General features: G+C 44.0%; 1 long non-coding RNA gene across 1 annotated transcript; it reads right to left on the minus strand.

Annotated features, from left to right (window-relative positions):
• Nucleotides 1–2,222: 2,222 nt before the first annotated feature.
• LOC123329734 lies at nt 2,223–5,100 on the minus strand. The gene is made up of 4 exons (XR_006545278.2): nt 4,722–5,100; nt 4,343–4,562; nt 3,601–3,763; nt 2,223–3,193 (listed from the first exon to the last, which is right to left on the minus strand). It is a non-coding gene; the product is annotated as an uncharacterized LOC123329734 (long non-coding RNA).
• Nucleotides 5,101–17,600: the final 12,500 nt, after the last annotated feature.

The following is a 17,600-nucleotide window of genomic DNA, read 5'->3' on the forward strand; positions in this document are numbered from 1 at the left end:
CAAAAGACTGGTTCCAAATAGGCAAAGGAGTACATTAAGGCTGTATATTGTCACCCTGCTTAAATAACTTATCTGCAGAGTACATCATGAGAAACGCTGGGCTGGAGGAAGCACAAGCTAGAATCAAGATTGCCGGGAGAAACATCAATAACTTCAGATATGCAGATGACACTACCCTTATGGCAGAAAGTGAAGAATTAAAGAGCCTTTTGATGAAAGTGAAGAGGAGAGTGAAAAAGTTGGCTTAAAGCTAAACATTCAGAAAACTAAGATCATGGCATCTGGTTCCATCACTTCATGGGAAATAGATGGGGAAACAGTGGAAACAGCGGCTGACTTTATCTTTCTGGGCTCCAAAATCACTGCAGATGGAGATTGAAGCCATGAAATTAAAAGACGCTTACTCCTTGGAGGAAAGTTATGACCAACCTAGATAGCATATCAAAAAGCAGAGACATTACTTTGTCAACAAAGGTCCATCTAGTCAAGGCTATGGTTTTTCCAGTAGTCATGTATAGATGTGAGAGTTGGATTATAAAGAAAGCTGAGCAGCGAAGAATTGATGCTTTTGAGCTGTGGTGTTGGAGAAGACTCTTGAGAGTCCCTTGGACTGCAAGGAGATCCAACCAGTCCATCCTAAAGGAGATCAGTCCTGGGTGTTCATTGGACGGACTGATGTTGAAGCTGAAACTCCAGTACTTTGGCCACCTGATGCAAAGAGCTGACTCATTGGAAAAGACCCTGATGCTGGGAAAGATTGAGGGCAGGAGGAGAAGGGGATGACATAGGATGGGATGGTTGGATGGCATCACTGACTCAATGGACATGAGTTTGAGTGAACTCTGGGAGTTGGTGATGGACAGGGAGGCCTGGCGTGCTGCAGTTTATGGGGTTGCACAGAGTCGGACACGACTGAGTGATTGAACTGAACTGAACTGAACTGAGAGACTTTCTACTGAACCTTGGCTCTCTTCTGAGTGGGCTCTGCTGTCATGCCTTAGTAGACAAAGCCTTTAAACTCTTGAGGTGGGCAAGAAAGATGGGATCCTAACTTAGTGCCTCCTCCAGTGTCTAAAAAAATCCCCAAAGCTAAGCATTACTGATCACTTACTCTGTGCCAGCCAGGTTCCATCCTAAGAACATTACATGAATTATCCAGGTAATCATCATAAAACCCTTATGAGATAGAGTACCTCTCCTTTTTTGTTTCCATCTGCTGAACAGTTGAGGACCCCAAGCCAGAGAAAAGCAAAGGAACTTGCCCAAGGTCACCAGTTATTAGTCCCAAACCTCAATGTGCAGTGATTGTCTATTAAAAGGAAGCAAACCAAAAAAGGTTTCCAGATTCTCTTTGAAAAATTAGAACATCTAGTCATGTGGATTTGGTTTTCCCCCTCCCCCAGCAATAATAAGCTCAAGCAGAGTCGTGGTGCCCACTTCAGACTAGTGTAGGCTGTCCACTTGGACTATCTCCACCTTTCACATGTTCTCCCCACAACAGAGGAGGGAGGTCTACTGCCCGCTACACTGTGAGATGGGCTGGCTTCACCAAACAGAACAAGGGAGCTTACAAAAGGCAATCCCGGGCTCAGGGTTTTACAATTCCTGGCTTCTCAGTCTGAGAACCAGGGTGTGTCTATGATTTTCCTAAAACAGCCTCTTAACTCTCTCATCCATGAGTGTGGGGATGGATTCTGAGGATGCTAGACCAGGAAAGGAGGAATATAATTATAGATAAGAGTGGTTGCTATGGGTATTATTACCAGAGCCACTGGAATAAATGTGCCACAGACACAAGTGATTGCCTTAGCATGGTTTGGTTGACTGGAACCAGAAAACATCTAAGGAGAACCTATTATGTAGCCCAGAGAACTCTACTCCGTGCTCTGTGGTGACCTAAATGGGAAGGAAATACAAAAAAGAAGGGATCTATCTATCTATCTATCTATCTGATTCACTTTGCTGTACAAGAGAAACTAACATAACATAGTAAAGCAAGTAGACTCTAATAAAAATTAATTAAAAAATAGAAGATGGAAATGGAAACAAAAATAGTTACCAGTACTAAATAAAGTTGGTATAATGTAGCACATTGGTAAATGTTTTCTCTAAAGGGACAGGCAAGTAAAACCTTTAGACTTTGCAAACCATACTGCCCTTGTTGCAATCACTCAGCTCTGCTGTGGCATCTGTAGATGATATGTAAATGAACAGGCATTGGCTGTGTTCCAATAAAACTTTATTTACAAAAACAAATGGTGGCTTTCTTTACAAAAGCAGACCATAGTTTGCTGTGCCCAATAAAGAAGAAGGGATATATAGACCTAGGAACAGGAGTGTCGGAAGGGGTTTATCCTGTGAAAGCCATGCTCTAGTTAAACTAGGTGGATTCTATTTCCCAGGGTAGATTCAATTTTCTTCAACTGAACCTTCGCCCGTACATCGTTTCTCTATTTTTCAGTGACTTTTGAAAACGGTCAAAATAACACGACTCCCTGGAAACGATTTGGGATTGGGGATGGGAAAGCAGATATGGATTCTCTATACCTGAGTTATTTTCTAAGCTGTGTTAGTGATTGGATTCCCAGAAGATCAGAATCCTCCTGGGGGCTACACAAGTTATTAGACTGATTGAGCCAGATGAGGCAGAATCACCCTCACAGGACTGTGCCTGTTAGCTACCAATGTCCTTCAAATGCTTCCAGCAAGGACCTGGCTGAACCATGTCATCTTAACATGGCAATTCCTAAGCACTGAGTCAGGTGAGAGGGAAGTTGAACAATGACTCAGAAGCCTGAGAAGCCTAGGTGTCTCTCATAAGTCAAGAGATTCCGGACTTGAGGGTGAGGCTCAGAAGAAGATGAGAAAGTGGGTGAGGAGAAGACCAGTCAGAGAGAGATATCAGGCGAGGACCCTGTGTTCTACTTGATAAAACACTCGATATGTCAAGAGGTGTGTGTGGTATAGAACAGACAGGGGGAAAGACTCTTATATGCTAACTTAGGATAGGTAGGCAAAATTCTGTAAAGTTAGAAGGGAAGAGGACTTAGGAATCCAGCAATCCCCGCCATTACAGGGAACTCCCCCTCCTGTGCCTGTGGAAGACGTAGATGATTATGGCCTTCATTTCCAGTGAGCACTGATGTGGTCTCACATCCTTGTCAACACAGCACTCCAGGCAGCCTCCTGCAATCTGTCAGGGTCAAAACTTAATAACAATAACAATAATTACAGCTAATAGTTATAGAGCATCTGTTCAGTCTCAGGCACTGGGCTAAGTGTAGTTTGTGCATTATCTCTTCTAATCCTCACCACCCTACAAAGCAGCTGTTGTTATTTTCCCTATTTTACTCAAGGTGAATTCCATTTTTATGCATCCCACGTTCAGTCCAAATGCCTTATCTTCCACAAGAGGAAATTGAAACCTAAGGTCACACTGTAGCAAGTTATAGAACTAATGAAAACCCAGCTCTGTAAATAGCCAGTCTACTGGCTCACAATGATTCCTTGGTGGATACATGGTATGTTAGCATACAGGCTAACCTGCTATAATAAAGAAACCCAAGAACACAATGGCTTAAATAAAAGTGTTTCATTTACCTTAACACATGGCCCGAAGATGAGTCATTCAAGACTGATGGGGTATCTCTGCTCCATCAGATAATTCAGGGACCCAGAATCTTTCCATCTTTTTGGTCCACCATCTCCTGGGCATAGTCTTAGGAGGACTGAGGCTGGTTCAATTCCACATCTGCCTTCCAGTCTAGGAGAAGACAGAAAAGTCCAGGGCATGTAGTGTCAACTTTAAGGAGAAAACCAAAAAGTTGCACAAGATACCTTCCCACAGCCACTAACCTGACGTTAACATGTGACTTCCTACACCACACCCCTTCCAGCCACAAGACAAGCTGAGAAACAGAGCGTCTTGCCAGGAGGCCATGGGTCCAGCTAAAACTCATGTGTTTTATTACTAAGAAAAAGAGTCAGACAGGTAGAGAGTAGCCCAAAATTGCAGCCTGTCTAATGAACTTCGTAGAAGTCAGAATGTTAGCTTTTGACTAGCTTTCCAAGTCGCTCAGTCATGTCCAACCCTTTGCAACCCCAGGGAGTGTAGCCTGCCAGACTCCTCTGTCCACGGGATTCTCCAGGCAAGAATACTGGAGTGGGTTGCCATTCCCTTCTTTTCCAGAGTCTAAAGCTGCAGTGTCCAAGATAGTAGCCATGGGGACATGCAACTGTTAAAATGAAAATTAAAGTTAACTAAAATGAACAGTTTAGTTCCTCACTCACAATAACCACATTCCAAGTGCTAATTAGCCATATACAGGTAAAGAATACTTACATCACAGCAGAAAGTCCTATTGCAGAGCACTGGTCTACAGACTGTGGATCCAAATGTAAAACACTTGAAGCCACTGGAGTTTTATTTAATGGAGAGCATTGTAAAAGGAGATGGAACTTGTTGGGGGATGAGGCTTAAAGATTCTCTGCTGGAGACTTCCTGGTGGTTCAGAGGCTGGGACTCCATGGGGACTTGGAATTCTACATGCCGTGTGGCACAGCTAAAACATTAAAAGCAAAAATGCTCTGGATAAATTCCTGAGACTGGAGAAGCTGAGTCAAACTTGATATGTGGTCAGGCCAATGTTTTTAGCTGCTGTGTTCCAGGTCCACCCACCCCCTTCCCACCACCCCCGCCCACCCACCACAATCCCACACACTTTTTGAGATCAGTCACTGTTGTCACAGATAATTCTGCAGGATATGGTGAAATGGAAACCTTGGCAGGAGTTTGTGGCTAACATAATCCTAGTCTTCCCAGGGGCAGCATATTAAGCCCTCTTGTAAACATCTGTTGTTTTCACCTGACCACCGTCAACCCACCCTTCTTTTGGTAACAGTAGTCCTATTTTCTTCTAGGGAATTTTGCTCCCCTTCTCAGTGAGTGTGGGTATGATGGACTCCAGGGTTGGTCATGTAACCTAGGCCTGGCCAATCAGAGTCATGCTCATCAGCCCAAGGGTGGACATGTGTCCCAAGAAGGAGCAAGGAGAGTCAGCCTTGAATTTCTGTGGGAACCAGGCACTCTCCTTACAATGGAGCTGCTAAACAGATAAAATATGGGCCTAGAGTGAGTCTGTCCATTTCTACCATCACACCAGGAAACCCGGAGAGTAATAAAAACAACAGGGAAAACTAGAGTCCAGAAAACAGGACAAACAGAATCCCAATGATTTGAGCCCAAGAATCTAGCTTATGAATGAAGGCAATCTACTCCTGGACTTCTAAATTTTGTAAGCCAATAAATTTACACTTCTGTTTAATAATTTACTTATTTGTTTTTAATTTTCGATTGTGTTGGGTCTTCATTGCTGTGTGGACTTTCTCTAGTCGCGTTGAGCGGGCACTACTCTTCCTTGTGGTGTATGGGCTTCTCATTATGATGGCTTCTCATTATGGTGGCTTCTCGTTATGGTGGTTTCTCTTGCTGCAGAGCACTGGCTCTAGGCACATCGGTTTCGGCAGTTGCAGCATGCCAGTTCAGTAGTTGAGACTCACAGGCTCTAGAGTTCAGTCTCAATAGTGTGGCATAGCGGCTTAGTTGCTCTGAGGCATGTGGAATCTTCCCGTACCAGGGATCAAACCTGTGTCCCCAGCATTGACAGGCAGATTCGCATCCACTGTGCTACCAAGGAAGTCCTGCATTTTTGTTTAAAATTGTTTATGATGAGTTTCTCTTACTTGCAACCAAAAGAGTCCTAATAAATATTGGGTCATTTCCTCACTCTTCCTGGCATAGCTCAGTCACGAATCACAGCACTGATTCTGGAGAAGAAAGAAATTCCACTGAACGAAAAAAAGTCCTGATGTTCCTAAGCATGTCTTCAGCATCCCCTTCCCTTCCAGGCATCTCCTTAGCACTGCTCATACCTCTTTTCCCAAACTGTTGGGAAAGGCTACTCTTATATGACTCTTTTAACTAATTGCATCAGGATATGCGTGTGAGTGTGTGTGTGCGTATGTGCGTGCACATACACACATATGACAGTGATTCTCAAGCCTGAATGTTCATCAGAACAACCCAGAAGCCTTGGTAAACATGGATTTCTAGGCTCTACCCCTAGATTTTCTGATTCAGTAGGTCTGGGTGGGGCCTAAGTGTTTGAATTTCTAACAAGTTCCCAGTGGTGCTGCTGCTGCTGTGCAGGGTCTATACTTTGTCAACTGTTGGCATGTGAGATCAGGGTAGAGTGGGGAGTAACACCTGCCATTTCTAGAATGTCTTACAATTTGTAAAGACCTTTGCAGTTTAATTGAGCCTCATGGTGATCAAATAAGATAGATAAGCAACTATTATTAGCATACCTATTATTCCGACAAAGAAACTAAGGCTCAGAAGGATAAGCTGATTTACCAAGTTCACACAGCTAGGACTTGCAAAAGCTGAAACCATAACTCAGATCTCCTGACTGTAGTATTTATTGCATTATTTAACATGCCATCTTGCATGAAAGTGAAGTCAATACTGAAGAAAGGAGGAAAGCGGCGGGGGGTGGGGGGTGGGGGTGGTGGGGGTGGAATAAAAGAGGGATCTGGGACAGACAGGACAGGAAAGGAGAGGGAAGGAGAGAAGAATCTGCAACTGAAACCCTGGGGGTGTGAGGCTACCAAAACCATCATGCGTTTGTCAGACCTGGATTTGTTCCACTTACATCACTTTGAGCCTTAACATTTCTTAATCTCCTTGATCTCCAATTACAAAACAGACATGATGAAACCTACCTTGAAATTATTGTTTTTATTATTTAATGAAATCATGTATATAAGCATGGGGCCCTGTACACAGTCATGAAAGTGAAAGTGTTCGTTGCTCAGTTGTGTGTGACTCTTCGTGACCCCATGTAACCCCATGGATTACGTAGCCCACCAGGCTCCTCTGTCCATGGAATTCTCCAGGCAAGAATACTGGAGTGAGTTGCCATTCCCTTCTCCAGGGGATCTTCTTGACCTAGGGACCAAATCCAGGTCTTTTGCATTGCAGGCAGATTCTTCACCATCTGAGTCACCAGGCAAGGCAGTAGCTCTGCATAAATGTTAACCTTTGGAATTGTACTTAATCCTCATAATCCTCTGAGTTAGATGTTGTACTAGTGAAAGGTAAGCTAGGTCACGCTAACAAATTAACTCTCTAGATGGCTTACAGAATAAAAAGTTTATCTTTTTTTTCACATGACTTTTTAAGGTTAAGTGTTCTAAGCTGATGGGCATCTCTGCTGCACCCAGTCATTCAGGGACTCAGGCTGATGGCAGTCTAACTCCTTCAATACTTGGCTTCTGAGATCTCTATTAACATCGCCATTCCAATCACTGGCCAATAGGAAGGGGAATCAGGGAGTAGATGAGAAGTGGCCTGGTCTTTAGGTGTCACCCTAGAAGGCACACACATCTTCCCCTTTTATATTCTATTTCAGAGAACTAAGTCACACAGTCACATCTAATCTCAAAAGAGCTGTTAGGAATACCGTTTGGGTCTCTTGTGTTCTTATACATCTTGCTGGGTGCGTCAAGACTTAAAGGCCCTTGCTGCTCTTTTTCCAGGTCATTTTTCAGGCCATATTTTTATGCAGACAATAAACTGAAGAAATGAAAAAGTATCTACCCATTCCACACACACAAACACATACACTGCTAGCGACAGTGTCATGCTTGCTCATTCCCACCATAGAAACGGTGGCTTTCCCGAGCTCAGTGTTCCTCAGTTGTCACACAAACCCGCTGGGTGCATAACATCCATCCGGTCAATCTCAACATCCTCATGAGACCCGGGAGCAAGAGAAACTGATGCAAATATACTAGTGAACTTGCCATACCATGAGTGAAAAAATCCTTTGTCTCTGACCTAGGAGTCTCATGTCTTCTATCAGCATCAATTAAACAGTATCAAGTTAATGTATTCATTCGTAAGAGAGTAAGATCAAATTCCACAGGAAGCAGTTGGTTAGCAAAACTACAGAAGAAAGGCAAAGGGGACTTTGGTGGTTAGCTAGCAGTCTCTTCCACAGATGATCTTATCCCCAATAGGAAATAGAAACTCAAAGAGGTGAAGTAACTTGCCTAAGGTCTGGCAAGCAGTAGAGCTGGGATTTTAACACATGTCTGATAAATTCCTTCTACTAAGAATGAAACGACACAGTCTTTTACTGCAGCCATGCAAATGCCTACGAGGCCTGTTTGCTTGAAGCTAATAATAATCCTGCGACTGCTGCTGCTAAGTCACTTCAGTCGTGTCTGACTCTTTGTGACCCCATGGACCATAGCCTGCCAGGCTTCTCTGTCCATGGGATTCTCTAGGCAAGAATACTGGAGTGGTTGCCATGCCCTCCTCCAGTGGACCTTCCTGACCCAGGGATCAAACCTGTGTCTCTTATGTCTCCTGCATTGGCAGGCAGGTTCTTTACCACTAGCACCACTTGGAAGCCCTTGTGTCCACCTTAATCCTTACGCTAACCCTTCCAAGGCTCTGGCAGAGGCCCTAGCAAGGTGGTCACATGACACGGGATGCTGTACTAAGGAGGCCAAACTTTATCATACAGGTAGTAGGAAGATACAAAGTTCTTAGGCAGGAATACAACACTGTGACTGAAATATGGGAGATGAAGTGGATGGAGGGAGACCCTGGAACAGGAAACTGTTGTTATTGGTGCCTGGCACCACAATAGGTACTCAGGGTGTGCTGAATGAAAGCTCTGGTTAAAAGTGATAATGGCATGATCCAGTAGAAGGACAGAATGTGTGGGCTTAGTGGCAGATTATCCCTTCATGTGACATCCCATGCTTGAGAACGGTACGCCACATTATATTCGAGATGGTAGTTACTTCTAGGGGCCAGGAATCAGTTGTGATTAGAGAAGAGATCAAAGGGGCCTCCACTCCACTGGTAATATTTTATATATTAAGATGGATGATGGGTGATTATTTGCCTTTTGTAAATCTGAAATAGTTTATAATTGTTGTTCAGTCGTGTCCAACTCTTTGCGACCCCACAAACTGCAGCACGCCAGGCTTCCTGGTCCTTTACCATCTCTGGGAGTTTGCAGGTGGGGCTATTTTATAATAAAATTTGTAAAAGAGGGATTTTTCACTAGACCAGCCACAGGGTGGTCCCGTGGCTCCATGCTCCCAGTGTAGGAGGCCTGGGTTCAATCCCTGGTTGAGGAGCTAGATCCCACTTGCCACAGCTAAAAAAGATCCCACATGCTGCAATTAAGACCTGGCGCAGCCAAATTTTTTTTTAAATTGTGAAAGACATTTCAGAGGCAGAATAGAAAGTTTGAATGTTTTGGAACAACATGTGTGTGCAATCCCTTCCAGAGATCTGTGCATATTCAGGAGATAATACGTTAATATAAAGGAGAGAATGTTTAATGGAGGAATGTCTATTTTCAGCAACCTGTAGATGGGAAAGATATTTTAGGGCAAAGAAGAGTCTTTGGAGCCTGCCTGCAGTCACAAATGCATGACCCGCCCCGAGGGTTCTTCCCAGTGGCATACAAGGCTGGACGTGAGGAGCCTCTAGCGGGAAAGACTGTGCCTACCCTCTGGAGGGGATCTTCTTGGCAGGCTGGCTGGTGTTTGCTCTGAGGCTCACCCGAGGATCATGTTAGTAGCAGTCATTTTAATAGTCACACCTCTCACTCCCAAATGCCTGAGTTCTCTCTGTGAATTTTTCTGAATTTTTTTAAAGTCAAGATGAACGTGCTAATCTTTCTCCTCTCTGTGCTTCACATCAAGCCGTGGTGCACAGCCTTGCATTATTCATGAAGCTTTACATTAATCAAATGCTTCAAAGTTTCATAAAGTTTCTATTTTGGAGCACACATTCTTTGTAGAGTTGGCACTTACTGGACAATGGGATCATATTTTGGAGACTCTCCAGCATTCTTAATTCCCATCTGCTTTATTTGCTGCAGCTGTTTTACTTCTTCCCCAGAGACCGAATCTCGGCGTTCTGCAGCACGTAGACTATTTTCAAATAAACGCAAGCACTAGGGAACGCTTTCTAGGTTGAATGAATGTAAAAAATGTTGAAAAAATTACACTTGATTTATGTTCTCTGCTTAATGGTATCCTGTGATGTCCACATGTATGGCATTTTGGGGGGAGTGGGCTTCCCAGGTGGTGCTACCTGGGAATCCACCTGCCAAAGCAGGAGACCTCGATCCCTGGGTCAGGAAGATTCCCTGGAGTAGGAAATGGCAACCCACTCCAGTATTCTTGCCTGGAAAAGCCCATGAACAGAAGAGCCTGACAGGCTACAGTCCATGGGGTCACAGAGTTGGACGTGACTGAGCACTCACGCACTATTACTCCAGTACCCATTTTCTGTTTTTTCTTTAAAAATCAACCCCTAACATGTAGTTTAGCCAAGTAGAATAAAGACCATTTCTCAGATTCCCATAACCTCCCCTGCGGTGGCTGTGTGCCCAAGTTCTGCCAACTCAGTGCAACAGGAGTCTTGCCCATGATTTTTAGAGTAGGAGCGTCTCCACCCCATTTCCTCTTCTGCTTTCCTACTCCCTGGAATGTTCTGTCATGGCTGGAGCTTAGACTAAAAGGCGGAATCAATGTACGGAGGATAGTATAGCCAAGACAGATGTCACTGAAAACCCTAACCTTCAGAATGGTTTACCCTCCCTGGACTGCCTAAAAGTGAGAAAGTGACCATTGGGTATTCTGGGGGAGGGTGGGGGCTGAGAGGTAGGGAAGAATTGTGATTCTTCACAGGCTGAGCTAATCCTTACCAATACACTCGTTAAAAAGACAAGGTCTTCTGAAAGTTTTGTAAGAAGCACTTTAAATTAATATTTTACTTGTTTATATTGAAGGTCATAGCTGGAAAGGAATACATTAAGTTGCCAAGTCCTGGAAGCATAAAGAACTTCCTGTGAGATATCAGACCAACTTCCTCCGTGTCTCCTTTAGCTGATACCCACATCACTAGCATTAATGCACACAGTCACCCAGGGGTGTTACCTACTGTACTTGAAGGAAACAGGACCTGATCCAGAGAAGCAAGGATAATGATGCCTCCAACATGGAAAGGGGAAAGAAAGTGGAGTCACTCAGTCGTGTCTGACTCTTTGTGACCCCATGGACTGTAGCCTACCAGGCTCCTCTGTCCATGGGATTTTCTAGGCAATAGTACTGGAGTGGGCTGCCATTTCCTTCTCCAGGGGATCTTCCCAATCCAGGGACTGAACCCAGGTCTCCCGCATTGTAGGCAGACGCTTTACTGTCTGAACCACCAGTGACTGAGTTACAAATGATTGAATAATACTGGATTACTGGTGCTTTTCCCTTTGGGCTTCCCTGGTGGCTCAGATGATAAAGAATCTGCCTGCAATACAAGAGACCTGGGTTTGATCCCTGGGTCAGGAAGATCCTCTGGAGAAGGGAATGGCAACCCACACCAGTACTCTTGCCTGGAAAATTCCACAGACGGAGGAGCCTGGTAGGCTACAGTCCATGGCGTTGCAAAGAGTTGGACACGACTGAGCGACTTCACTTTCTTTCTTTATAGATGTTTATCTTTTCATAAATGCTGTTGTAAGATACATATTCTTTGTAGCTTCCCTTTACATCTTTTTATATAGTGGACATCTTCACAAGTCATTATGAATTCTTCTTTCAATAACAGTTTTAATCATCTGTGCTCCAGAGTATCATATGCACTCTAATGTATAGTTTTATATACATTTTCCTTCCTTCCTTTCTTCCCATTATAAATAACAATGGGATGAACACCCCTGTAAATAAATATTTGCACACATCCTGATTTTTTACTAGGGTAAATTTCTAGAATTGAAATTCAGGAGGATATAGCCACAGTCTCTACTTCTCTACTACCCTCTTTTGAAGACCCATTTTGATGTCACTGTCTCATCTGATTTCCAGAACAATAACCCATTGTCTGATTCATGTTAAATAATAAGAGAACATGAACATTTCTTGTTCTGAAATATTCATAGGTTTTTGTTTTCATCTTCTACCATTGCAAGCAGTTAAAAACACAGCCTGGAGAAGTGGCATTTCTCTTTCAGAAAGTGAATTGGTAATTTATTCAAATGAGTCTGGGTAGTTGTTTTAAATTATTACCTTATACAAACCTCTAATGAAAAGAAGTCAGTTTACATCTTGAAATAACCTTTAATATTTGTACAAGTAAGTATCTCCATTTGACGATAATGGAAATTGTCAGAAATGTTCATTTTCTCACAGTTTAGCTCACTCACAAAGGCTGTCAGACAGCCAATTGATGTGATGCAGAGCATCACTCGTCATTTCAGCCCAAGACAGTATTTCAAAGGTAAGGGAAAGGAGGTGCAGACACTAATGAAGTTTTATTATCAGAACATAGAATTAGGATTGTGACAAGAGACAATGGTGCCAATGACATATAGTCAGAATGTTCAAGCTTGTGAAGCCTCTAGCTGAATCTCAGGGACCAAGATGTTGCAAAGGGTAGACTGATGAATTCCACGGAATGGAAACAGACCAGGTCTCAGGATAACTAGCTTAGAAAGAAGCAAAACCAAAAAATCCAGGAAGCAAAAAAAAAATACAGATCCAAGCCAATCCACGATTTGTAAAATAAGCAGGGTGCAGGGTTGTGTAATAGCTGAAGGATATTCATATCCAAAGGATGAAGTTACTGTATTTGAATGTGCTTGTTAAAATGCAGTAGTGAAGCCTGGCTCCAGTGGATCCAAGACTGTCTTAGCAGGGTCTTGTAACTATTTTGTACGAAGGGAGGGAGGGAGGTGAAAAGGAGAGAGTAGAAAACGAGAAAAGGGACCATCTCCATCCAAAATGAAGCCCAGAAATGTCAATCTTGATGAGATGTCTACTTCAGAATAGCCCTTAGCATTCATCTTTCATTCATTTGCTCATTCGATATGTATTTATTGTCTACTAAGTGCTGGGCTTCCCTGGTGGCTCAGACAGTAAAGAATCTGCATGTAGTGTAAGAGACCTGGGTTTGATCCCTGGATTGGGAAGATTCCCTGGAGAAGGGAATGGCAACCCACTCCAGTGTTCTTGCCTGGGAAATCCCATGGACAGAGGAGCCTGGTGGGCTGTGGTCCGTGGGTTAACAGTCTGACTTGACTGAGTGACTAACACTTTCAGTTTTTCTTTCAGGTGCCAGGCACTGCTCCACTCAACAAAGCGGTTACAGTGATGAATAAGACACGAGAGGCCCCTATTCCCGCAATTTGCATTCTTCTGTGGGTTAGAGAAATAACAAACCAATAGGAAAAGATATCAGCTAGCACTGCATACTATGCTAAGAATTTTAAGAGCGTGAGCTGATGGAGGGCCTGGGAGGCTATTTCATCTATGGTATGAGGCAATTTTAAAACAAGCCAACAAATTCTTTGACACCCCTCCCATTATGAGGGGGCTTCTAGGTCCCTTCCCCTTGTACCTTGGTGGCTTCTGTGAAGGCCTGGAAGGACCAAGGGTTCAGGAGGGGCACTCCACGCAGCTTCTGCTGGGTTTTCTCGGAACACGCACCCTGGGCATCTTCAGCTGAATGTGAGAAGTCAAGCTTCCACGGGGCCACCACATGGAGAGAATCCACAGAGGGACCACACAGAGAAGGAGCAGCCAGCAATGCTGACTCCTGGCTTGTTGAGTCTTTTGGCCCCGCACCAGAGGCAGAAGGAGAATGCTTTCAAGGTGCCCATTGGACAGTGACCATCTGAGAGACCGGTGTGAGAACTACCAAGCCAAGCCCCAGCCCCTCAGATCCTAAGCCAAATAAATGATTATATTACTGTTCTAAGCCACTCTTTGGGGGTGGCCTGTTATGTGGTCTAGAAGGCTCCTTTGGGGAGGTGACATTTGAGCTGAAGACCTGTGTTATGGAGGAGCCAGGGGAGGAAGAAGAATGTTTAGGGCAAAGATTCTAGGGCAGAGATGGATTCAACAGCTCAAGGGAAGGAAGCCATTAGGACTTCCTTGGTGGTCCAGTGGCTAAGTCTCTGTACTCACATGCCAGAGGCCTGGGTTCGATCCCTGGTTAGGAAACTAGATCTGACATCCACAGCTAAGGATGCCACATGCCTAAACGAAAACTTGGTGCAGCCAAATAAATAAATACTTAGAAAATAAGGATATAGGGAGTTCGGGATGGACATGTTCACACTGCCATATTTAAAATGGATAACCAACAAGGACATACAGTATAGCACATGGAACTCTGTTCAAGATTACATGGCAGCTTGGATAGGAGGCGATTTGAGGGGAGAATGCACACTGAGTCCCTTTACTGTTCACTGTTGATCTGAAACAATCAGAACATTGTTAACTGGCTATACCTCAATACAAAATAAAGTTTTTAAAAAATAAAAATATTAGCCATCATTAATATTATTGAGTGCCTTCTAATGCCAGGTTCTCTCCTCAGAATTGAGCTGTATGAATACAGGTTTCTGACCTTAAAGGAACTTTGCAGGCTGGTGCAGACTCACCCAAATAATGCAGAATGATGTGGAGTGTGGCTATAGTCACCTTCCAAGTTCAGTGGAGACCCTGGGATAGCTTGAACCCATTTCCTATCCTGTTCCAGTGGCATAGGCATGGTTGGTGTTAAAGAAACTTGCCCAGGCCTTATCTCATGCCACTGAAATTCAGGGGGGAAAAAAAGTGGATGTTTAGGTTCTGCACTTTTCCTTAAAAACTAGAGGATTTAGCACCTTCTTGTTAAAAAATAAATAATTCCTTAGATTAAGGAGTTTGGGCATAAAAAAGTTCAGAACAATACTCTGTGGATAGATGTTTCAAAAGACTACAGACATGCCTGTGAATGGCTTTGAGCTGTCAAATCACCTGGTCTTCGAAAGTCATTTTGCTATCTTTGCCTTCTTTAAACTAATAGTCTAATTTGTGGTTAATGTATAATAACACAACAGGCAAATATTGAAGGACATTGTCAGAAAGTCGAGAGAAGCAGTCTGAATCTATATTTTGTGGCACTTAGAAATTCCCTCAAACTTGTAGACAAAGGAGTCTCTGATCAAGGTGCATGGCCAATGAATTATGCATGGAAGACCTGTCCCAGTACAACCAGGCCCAGGTTGCAAAGATGGAAGATAGGAAATCATTCAATATTTTATTTAAACACCCAGAGAAAGTCAAGACAGGAGCAAAGAGCTGTAGTAACACCCTCCAAGCAAACAGAAGAGAACACAGTGTGTCTCCGGAACCTCGGACTCCTTCGCATGTGCAGACTGCTGACTCCTTGTGCCATCCCCAAGTATCAGGGCTCTTTGGATGCAAGTGACATGAAAGCAAAAGTGTTTGTTGCTCAGTGGTGTCTGACGCTTTGTAACCCCGGGATTATTTAGCCTGCCAGGCTTCTCTGTCCATGGGATTCTCCAGTCAATAATACTGGAGTGGGTTGCCATTCCCTTCTCCAGGGGATCTTACTGACCCAGGGATTGAATCTGGGTCTCTCACATTGTGGGCAGACTCTTTACCGTCTGAGACACTGCAGTTTGGGATTGGCTTAAGCAAAGAAGTGAACGGCATTAGTTCACAGAGCCAACCTATGAAAGAAGCAGAGTGGATCTGAGCTCAGGGAAGCCTGGATCCAGGACCTCCACTGCCCAGAGCCTGAGCTGTCTTTGCTTTTTTGTCTCTCTCTAGACGCTGCCTTTACTCTCCAGGTCAGATTCTCCAAATGACAGGACACGTGACCTTGCGCTGCTCCAGGCTAGCATTCTGACAGCTTGCTACCAGAGATGAAAAGCTGTTTCTTCCCAGCTTATATTTGAGAAAAATTCCCACAAATTCACTCTCATTGGCCTCGAGTCACTTGGCCACTTCTTCTGGTCAGTCACTACATCACTAGAAGGGTTTACACAGGTAAGAGATGTTGGGCAGATGAAGATCTTAGCATCCTCTTCCCAAAGAAAAAGCATTAGGTGTTGTCTGAGAGAGCAGACCTGCTATCTCCCTGGTACCTCTCTCCCCTGCCCTAGACAGAAGACTGAGGACTTACCTGCTAGTGACACAGGAAAGGCACAGCACTACCGTTCAGCTCATTCAGGGTGTGGCTTTCTCCTTGTAAAACACTTATATGTCAAGAACACAGATTTCACAGAAACATTGGCTTCTCAGATGAAAGAGATGCCTCAGTCCAACATCACTATTTTAGGATACAAGACATTCAGGCATAAGAATTCAGAAATTTGGGGGAAGGTGTAGAGGAAATACACAGGAAGCAGCTGTCAGGCTTAGTTGGTTCTGCTGAGAAAAATGAGTGGAGAGAATCATCATTAGGACCCTCGCTAGAGGTCATGTTGGGCTTCCCAGGTGGCTCAGTGGTAAAGAATCTCCCTGCCAATGCAAGAGACCTGGGTTCGATCCCTGGGTCAGGAAGATTCCATGGAGAAGGGCATGGCAACCTGCTCCAGAATTCTTACCTGAAAAATCCCTCTGACCGAGGAGGACCCTGGCAGGCTACAGTCCATAGGGTCACAAAGAGTCAGATGTGACTGAAGGATGAGCAAGCAACAACTGGAGGTCATGCTATGCTCATCTCCCCCTCAGTGGTCCTTGAACTTTTTCAAGATTTTTTTTTCTCAGAATTGGGGTTGTGTTTAGAGACATCCCAATGTTAACAGTGGGTTGAAGCAGTCTAATTATAGTATCTGTAGTGTTTTTGGTTCACTTGCCACCTCCCACCTCTTCCTGCCCCCTCAGCAGCAGCACCCACCACGCGAATGCACATCCTCACATATGCATCTTTGAGCAGCCAAAAGCCCCAGATTTTGCTATGTTAATGCAGATAAAGGAGGGTGGTAGGAAACATGTAGAAACCAGTAAGGCAACAATGTTTAAACTGGAAAGACAGAAAACTACAGCTCAGAGGAAGAGAATAGATAAGGAGGAGCGAATAGAATACAGTAGAATAGAATAGAATAGTTACTATGAAGGGGAAGAAAGAGCCTCCTTGAGCTGGGAGTCTTAGGCAGTCTTTGGGGATGCTTAAGAGTGAGGGCTTCCCAGGTGGTGCTAGTGGTAAAGAACCTGCCTGTCAATGCAGGAGACACAGGTTTGATCCCTGGGTCAGGAAGATCCCCTAGAGGAGGGCATGGCAACCTACTCCAGTATTCTTACCTGGAGAATCCTATGGACAGGGAAGCCTGGTGGGCTACAGTCCGTAGGGTTGCAAAGAGTAATCACACGCACTCAAGAGTGAGGGAAGGGAAAACTTTGGAGGGATCTGCTGTATAGCTAAGACATAGAATGAAAGAGGAAGGAAGTTAGAGAAAAGCAATCTCAAGACATTTTATTGTGTATTTTTAATGTAATCCCTCTCATTCCTAGATATATACTCAAGAGGATTGAGAACATATATTCATATAAAATCTTGCACACAAATGTTCCTAGTAGTATTTATAACAGCTCAAAGGTAGAAACAACCCAATGCTCATCAACAGATGAATGGATTAAGAGTGGTATGTCCATACAGTGGTATGCTATTCAGCCCTAAAAAGAAATGAAGAGCTGATACATGCTACAGTATGGAT

This window comes from Bubalus bubalis, chromosome 16 (assembly GCF_019923935.1).
Source record: "Bubalus bubalis isolate 160015118507 breed Murrah chromosome 16, NDDB_SH_1, whole genome shotgun sequence".
Taxonomy (NCBI): Eukaryota; Metazoa; Chordata; class Mammalia; order Artiodactyla; family Bovidae; genus Bubalus; species Bubalus bubalis.